The sequence below is a fragment of the Archocentrus centrarchus genome, chromosome 14, assembly GCF_007364275.1.
Source record: "Archocentrus centrarchus isolate MPI-CPG fArcCen1 chromosome 14, fArcCen1, whole genome shotgun sequence".
NCBI lineage: Eukaryota > Metazoa > Chordata > Actinopteri > Cichliformes > Cichlidae > Archocentrus > Archocentrus centrarchus.
In genome coordinates this window covers 34646096-34655143 of record NC_044359.1, presented here as the reverse complement: position 1 = coordinate 34655143, position 9048 = coordinate 34646096, and positions in this window count along the sequence as shown.

Genomic DNA, 9048 nt, shown 5'->3' with positions numbered 1-9048 from the left:
GATAGATAGATAGATAGATAGATAGATAGATAGATAGATAGATAGATAGATACTTTATTGATCCTGAAGGAAATTAGGGCATCCAGCAGCTTAACATGCACAATAAATGGAATCCAAACAATGGCGGTATAAATTATGCAAACTACACTAACAATACAGACTAACAAACTATACTAAGCTGTACGGAGCTTGGTGCTCTGAAAACAAGGAAAACAAAACAAAGAATACAGGGATATGAATGAGTCCAGTAGTGCAATATACATATACAGATGGACAGTTGTTAGTGCAGAGGCAGATGTGCAAACAATGCAGTGCAGTAATATATAGTAATATACAGTAGTAAAGTGATAAAGTGTCTAATTTACAGAGTACCAAATATCAACATATGTAATGATGATTGTAAGTTAATGTACCCTGAGTGACGCTTTAAGTATAATTTTTGAAGACTTAGTTATTTTAAATAAGGAATATAGATATAGTGCAAATGGACTCCGATGCAGACCTGATTCCCTGATCAATTCCCTGATTAATCATTGCTACGATTTTTTGATATCCACCACTTCTTCTTCTATGGGAGTGGTACATACCGTACAGGGGCTTGTCCTTCCATAATGGTTCCTGTTCTTCCTCCTGTTCTTTCTCAGGTTTCTGCTGCCTGAGGTACTCACTGAGCATATGATCTTTTGTGGCAATTTTCTTGATGTACTCATGGATCTTTGTTGTTTCATCCAGGATAGTGGTTCTGACACTCACTAGTCCTCAGCCTCCTTCCTTTTGTTTAGCATACAGTCTCAGGGTGCTGGATTTGTGGAAAGCTCCTTACCATGCATGGTAAGGTGTGTCCTTGTCTAGATGTATATCTGTCGTCTCCTTTGGCCAATTAACTATCCCAGCAGGGTAACTGGCAGAGTGTGGGTGTAGATTGCCCAGATCTTGTTCTTCACATTCAGCTAACTTCAGAACTTGCCTTACTTGCTGCAGGTGATTGGTGATTGCAGCTTTCCTAGCGGCCTCTTCATCATTCCCATTTGTTTTGGGGATTCCAAGGTACTTTTAGCTATCCTCAATGTCTGCAGTGTTACCTTCTGGTAGTGCAGTCCCAGTTAGTACCTTCCCTCTCTGTAAATATTGTAGGGTCTTTATCTTACAATATAAAGCGCCTGTTTGTTGTGATTTGTCGCTATATAAATAAAATTGAATTGAAATGAAATTGAATTGTTACCATTTGACTACACTTCTCCAGTCCAAATGACATTCTGATGTCATTGCTGTAGATCCCAGTGGTGTGGATGAGTGAATCGATGTCTTGTTCACTCCTGGCATACAGCTTGACGTCATCCATGTTCACACACAAATATACATCCATGTTCACACACAAATACACTCTTCACCAACCCTCCAGGTGTTCCACCTCCTGCCTGCCGAACTCATCGTTGTTAGCAATGCATCTGACCATTGCTGTGTCATCTGCAAACTTCACAGTATGACAGCCTGGGTGTTTTGCTGTGAGCAGGGTGAACAGAAGAAGGCTCAGCACACAGCCCTTGGGGGAGCCTGTACTGAGGATGATAGGGGAGGAGGAGACGTCATGGATCCTCACAGACTGCAGCCGTTCATCAGGAAGTCCAGGACCCAGTTGCAGAGGGAGGAGCTCAGTCCAAGTGTAAATAGTTTGTGCACCAGGTTCTGTGGAATGATGGTGTAGAAGGCTGATGTGAAGTCCACAAAGAGCATATGGACATAGAAATCCTTACATTTCAGGTGGGTGAGGGCAGTATGAACCACAGAGAAGCTCTATGGACTGGTTTTTCTGGTATGTATATTGGTGTGGGTCCACAATGACATCGATGGTGTCCTTGATGTGGCCCATAACCAGTCTCTCAAAGCACTTCATGACTATCGGAGTGAGAGCTACTGGCAGATAGTCATTCAGGCCTGTCACTGTGGCGCTCTTGGGGACTGGAATTATGGTGGCAGTCTTTAAGCAGGTGGGGACAGCTGCTTATGTGAGGGAGGAGTTGAAAATGTCCGTCAAGTGTTGGCCAGCACAGTCTCTTAGCACCTGCCCAGGGATGCTGTCTGGGCCAGCAGATTTGCAAGGATTAATCCCCTGTAGAATCCTCCTCACCTCTGCTGGGGTCACACTGAGGGGCTCTTCTCTGGGTGGTGGGGTGAGTCTGGTGGTGCAGAGGGTGGTGTGTGATGCACTTGATGCCCTTCCACATGCTCCATAGATCCTGGCAGGAGAAGAGTCCTTGGATCTTTTGATCATATGTGGCTTTGGCCCTCTTTATGCCAGCAGTCAGCTCTCTTCTGGCCCTCCTGAGTGTCTTTGAGTCCCCAAACCTGAAGGCAGCATCCCTTGCTTTCAGCAGAGAGCGAACCTCTGCATTCAGCCAGGGGTTCTGGTTTGGGTAACATGTCACAGTCCTGATGGTGGTAACATCTCCAACACACTTTATGTAACCGAGGACAGCAGATGTATAGTCCTCCAGATCCACCTTTCCCTCACAGACAGCAGCCACCCTGAAGACCTGCCAGTGTATACACTGAAACCAGTACAGAGGCAGCATCACTGGGCCACACAGTGATGGTCTTCTTTCTTGGTCTGGAGCATCTCAGCAGGGAGTGATAGGCTAGGACAAACATGATGGAGATATGGTCAGAGAGGCCAAGGTGGGGACGGGGGATGGCTTTGTATGCGTCTCATATGTTGGTGTAAAGTGTGTTATTTCCCTGTGTTGATTTGGTGATATGCTGGTAAAACTCTGGCAGAATGTCTGTCAGGTTTATGTGGTTAACGTCCCCTGCTGCTTGTTCTGAAGCAAGCTAATGGTGTTGTGTAGCTCCTTCAGTGCCTCATTAGCCTTAGCACCCTGCGGAATGTTAACAGCTATGACAAACACCGCCACAAACTCACAAGGCAGATGATGTGGACGACATTTAACAGTCAGATGTTCAGTTGCCTCCGAGCAGCGGTTGTTCACCACTCTACAGTTTATACACCAACCTTTGTTTATATGGATACATAAGCCGCCCCCTTGGGCTTTCCCTGATAGCTGGTTGCGGTCCGCACAGAACAGCGGCCAGTCATTGATCTGGAAGGCTGAGTTGGGCATGTTGTTGTTTAGTCATGTTTCTGTCAGGCAGAAAGTCAGTCAGAAAGTAGGGAGAAAGTACCGCACAGGTCCTCATTTCATGAGAAACACTCAGCCTCAGCCATAGAAGGTTGTCCAGGGAATGGACACTGGCCAGGAACAGGGAAGGCATGCCTTGCTTTCCCCACTTCTTGCCCTTTAGCCATTGCACTCTGCTACACCACTCTGATGTCCTCAGGAGTTGCAGTCTGCCCAGCATAGCACTGAGTTGGTGAGGCACTATTGCTGTTGTTGTGTCCGAACCTTCCCTTATTGTGACGTGCGCAACCATCTTTCAATGATGATGATCTGGCTGAGGATTCAGGCCTATGCAGTACAGCAGTGGGGACAGAGCATCTCCTTGATTAATCCCGCACTTGATGGTGACTTGTGCTTGAAGTTGACCTCTAGTGTTGTTCTCCACATTCCCATTGAGTTCTTGATGAAGGCTCTTAGGGGCCTGTTGATCTTGTATCATTGAGTCATAGGCTTTCTTGTAGTCAATCCAGGCAGTGCACATGTTGGTCACTCTTGAGTGACTGCTCTATCTACCAGTAGCTGGTGTTTTGCTCCCCTGGTATCTCTGCCAATTCCTTTCTATGCCCCACTCATGTATTGTGCCACAGGCCTGCTCATTTTAGCTGCTATTATGCCTGACAAGAGTTTCCATGTTCTACTGAGGCAGGTTATTGGCCAGTAGTTGAATCCCTTCTGGGGAAGTCCTTGGGAAACCAGGACCGTCCAACCTTCAGTCAGCCATTCCAGGTATGTCTTAGCCTCTAGCAGCTGGTTCATTTGGCACTCGCGGAGGGCAGGTAACCTCTTTAGCCAGTAGGTGAGCCTTTTTCTTGGATGCCTGCCACTGTGATGGTTACTGGATCCTGTTCAGGGAGGTTGCTATGGTTTTCTCTTAGATCCACTAGCCACTGAGTATTGATTGATTCTCCCATAGGCTCTTCCAGTATGCTCCATCTCCAGTGGCATGCTGTTCTCATATTGTTCTCCTGCCACTGAGAGAATATCTTGGATAGTTCAGTGGAGAATATCTGGTTTATTCTCCTGGCTTCTATATCTCTGGTATACCTCTTCGAGCGTTTAGTCAAGGCTGTGAGTCTTTGCTTGGCAGTCTCTAAGGCCTCAGGTATGCTTTCCATGGAGGGTACTGCTCCTTGTGGCTGTTCATCTTATTGCCAAGCATCTCAAAGATCTCAAGGTATACATCAACTGATTGGTTTCAGAGATGGTCAAAGTAGGAAATGTCCAAAGTCTTCTAGTAGACTTGGTAGTCGGCTTCAAGGGGGTCCAGGTTTCGAGCTTAGCCATCAGTTGCTCTGGTATTCAGAGTACCAGTTGTTATTATTCGGGCTTGGTACCCAATGTAAGAATGTGGGGATGATGAAATCACCACACTCCCTTCAATCTTTCCTGGCTGAAGTATTGTAAAATTTTCTTACTACTACTAGCAGTAAGAAAATTTTACAATACTTCAGCCAGGAAAGATTGAAGAGAGGTGAAAATGTCCAGGGCCCTATACTTCAACATATCCAGGGGATCTTTTTCTGTTATCTGGATTCACTTACACTAACACTGGTCATCAGGATAAATGATCACATTAAACTGGTAACTCCGGGTTGTCCCTGTGCATTCACATAAAAGGGGTGGTGTTGGCAGCATCTGATCAATCTAAAAGGGATGTTTCTTGGGCCACATGCCTTTTCTTCCACAGAAAATTAGCTACTCCAGAGACATTATCAAATGGTGATTAAAAATCAGTAACGATGATAAAAAATATATATACTGGCAAAATACAACACTGTTGTTAAAATGGCATGCGATGAATACAGGAGCAAATCATTAATCTGGTGCATTAGCATTGAGAGTGGTAAAATAAACATTTTAATTCCAGTTAATTATTTTATTCCTGAGTGGTGTCTCAGTGCTGCTGCTTATTCGTAAGGTGACGGCTGCATATTAGATCTCTGAAACTTTAAACTGGATCCATTTAAACATTAACGCTTACTGTCCCACAGTCTAATAAAGGAGATGTGGAAATCACTTTAGTTTCTTGGCACATCAAAGTGAAATCAATTTGACTGATTGAATAGGCATTCTTGGTGTTTGTTCTGTGTTCTACTAGCTGCAGTTCCAGCACTGTAAAAGAGAATTAGAAGCAGGTTAGAATCAAGTATAACAACATTTATACATTTTCTAAATTACCAGATTATTGCATGCACATTCCAGTGACAATGCGACACAGTTTGCACTTCACACAGTGGTTTCAGTAAGGTACAGCTTAACAAGCTGCACATATAAAACTTATTCTCCCCAGCAGAGAATCTCTATTTGCATGTTGAATAAAAGACTCAGTGAAAACATGATGCTTCCAAACCAAAACTCTGAACATAACCTGCTCCCAAAAGTTTTCATTTTCATTCTCTCAACTGCAGACTCTGTGCTGTTTAAGGGTTTCAGAGTAATTATTAAATTTTAAACCTGAATTCAAACATAGGCTTTGTCTATGTACAAATTTAATATGAGTAGAGCAAGTAGGTCTCCTGTTTTAGGATCACATCTTAATGTTTATGAAACAACTGAAAAACTTAAGACCTTTATATTTTCTGTCAGGGATCTTCCAGGAATGGTGATGGTATTTTCTAGAGAATTGATTGGCCAGTAGGCGGTGACGGTTGATCTCTAACCTGCTCTGGAACAGGTTAGGTTCATAGCATGAGTTGCCACATTGCTATAGCCTGGTAAGAACTGATACACCTTTGTTGTACAGAAAATCCAGGGTTAACCCTGAAGTTACTCAGGTAATGAGTGTCAGTTTAAAATCAGCTGGGAGTCTTTTATTAACAGCGTGTGTTAAGCACCATATAGATCCTCTGGTGGGGAGACTAAGTTTTACATATTTTAAGCCCTACCTTACTAAAACAAATGAATGAAGCACAACTGTGTGTCACATTGTCATGGAAATGTGCATGTATATTTTGGTTGTTTAGGAAATGTATAAAATGTTGTGTTACTTTATTCTAATCTGCTGCAGAGTCTCTTTTTCACTGCTGGAAACACAGCGCAAAACACCAAGAATACCTGTTCAATCAGTTAATACATTAATCAATCAGTTCAATCAGTTAACATTAATACAAATGGCAGATGAATGGATGAATGACAAGACTAGTTTCTATAATGGCTTTGCCTTCACCCTTGTGCTGCAGTGTGTTAGCCTTATATAAAATACAGTTTTCCTCATAAAAACCTTTTTATCTGTTTTGCTGTAACTTTCACACAGATTTCAAGGTTCAAGGCTTCTTTATTGTCATTGTATACTGGACATACAAAGAAATGTTGTAAATCAAAAGCAGATAATGTAACTCCAAATGTTAAATTATTATGTCAGAAAGATGAAGAAAATCTACAGGTGTACCAGGAGTCTTGGTGCATGGCAAAGAGAGAGGTGTACAGGACATGTATGAGAGACAGTGGTGAGGTGTGCAGTAGGAGTGGTAAATGGGTTTAAGGAGGGATTACACAAAGGCTGGCTCTTGTTAACAGTGGTGTTGGACAGGTTTGCCAGTGAGGTCAGGCAGGAGTCTCTGTGGATTATAATGTTTGCAGACAACACTGTGATCTGTTGCGAGAGTAGGGAGCAGGTGGATGGAAAAGACTCTAGAGAGGTGGTGGTATGGTAAATGGACTGGTTCTTTTATAGAACTTTTCTACTCTACCTGAGCACTCAAAGCACCTTATACATGCCTTTATTCACCCATTCACACAAACACTTCTTTCTACACCTAAGGGCTTTTCTATCTGACATTCACACTCCAATCAACACATTGGAGAGCAACTTGGGGTTCAGTATCTCACTCAAGGATACTTTGACATGCAGACTGGAGTAGCCAAGAATTGAACCATTGACCTTCTGATTAGCAGATGACCCATGCTACCTCTTGAGCTACAACCACCAATGCTCTAGAAAGAAGAGAATGAAAGTCAGAATAAAGATTTTGAAATGGAGCTACTACACAGGAGAAAAAGAGAAAGACCACAAAGAAGGTTCATGTAAAAAATTTGGAACCCCCAACCTATTAATGTATTAAAATAACACATAACCGCTGATCTTTTTTCTCCTCCGCACAGCAATTTTGTCAGTTTATTTATTTATTTAATCTTTATTTATTTTCAACAATATAACAAGAACAATAGGAACATAGTATATACAAACATTCAGACATTGCCAACTCACAACTTATGAATAAATTAAGTATGTGAAAAAAAGGAGTTTTAAGAGTAACAATAGTTTCTTTTACAGTTTCATTTCTCCAGCCATTTTTGCTCTAGATCTTATGAAAGCACCTTTAGTTTTCTATGTCATCTTTTAATCTTTTGTTTTAATTAGTTCTTCTGCTAGAGAAGCTTTCAGTTGTACAGTATTAAGTTCATTCATGGTACTAATTTCTTTAGCAATGTTATTTTACTTTATTTCTTTGACACATCGTATTGCTAATTCTCTTACTTTGAATTTAAAATGTTCCCATTTTTGTGGGTGATTTGATACACTGTTAATAAAAATCTTTTTTGCAGGTGTGTTTACTAAATTACAAAATAAATAATCTTTTAACAAATTAATGCTTATTTTCCAGTAACCACATAGGTTATTTCTCTTTTGAGTTGTCCCAACTATATAAACAGTGATTAAATTGTGATCTGATAAGGGGGCATAATCATGTGAAGATTCTACAACAAACTGTGTACTAGAGGGAAATGTAAATCATAATTCTGTTCTGGATTGCAATGATCTGTTAGCATTACTCCAGGTAAATTCTTTTTGTCTGCATTTAAGAAATGCCAAATATCTATAACTGATAGTTGTTCAGAAACAAAGGCTATACTCTTAAATCTTGAGTTTTGAGTTATTCTTAACAGAACTGTGTCTATGAGCATCATTAAAATTGCCTCCAATGATTCAATTCAATTCAATTTTATTTATATAGCGCCAAATCACAACAAGCAGTCACCTCAAGGCACTCTGTATTGTGGTTAAAGACCCTACAATAATACAGAGAAAACCCAACAGTCAAAACGAACCCCTATGAGCAAGCACTTGGAGACAGTGGGAAGGAAAAACTCCCTTTTAACAGGAAGAAACCTCCAGCAGAACCAGGCTCAGGGAGGGGCAGTCATCTGCTGCAACCAGTTGAGCTGAGGAGAGAGAGAAAAAAAAAAAGACATGCTGTGGAAGAGAGCCAGAGATTAATAACAATTAATGATTAAATGCAGAGTGGAGTATAAACAAAGTAAATAAGTAATGGACTAGCTCTTATATAGCGCTTTTCTACTCAGTATGAGCACTCAAAGCGCTATTACAACATGTTTACATTCACCCATGCACTCCCATTCATACAAGCACGTCCATGTTTGCTAAGCTAAGTGCTTTTTAATTAACTATCATTCACACACATTCATACTCCAACGGGATGGTCGGAGAGCAACTTGGGGTTAAGTATCTTGCCCAAGGATACATTGGCATGTAGCCTGGAGTAGCCAGGAATCAAACCGCTGACCTTCTGATCAGTAGGTGACCTGCTCTACCTACTGAGCTACAGCCACCCCATAAGGTGAATGAAAAGAAACAGTGCATTACCTATAAGGTCTTGAATAATCAGGCCCCATCTTATCTCAAAGACCTTATAGTACCATATCACCCAAATAGAGCACTTCGCTCTCAGACTGCTGGCTTACTTGTGGTTCCTAGGATACTTAATATCTTTAAGACAATCCTGCAGTTTAACTAATTGATGTGCGCCATCTGGCTTCATTGATAGCTAAAGCTGAGTATCATCTGCATAACAATGAAAATTGATGCAATGCTTTCTAATAATACTACCTACTGTATAAGTTGTGATTCTTG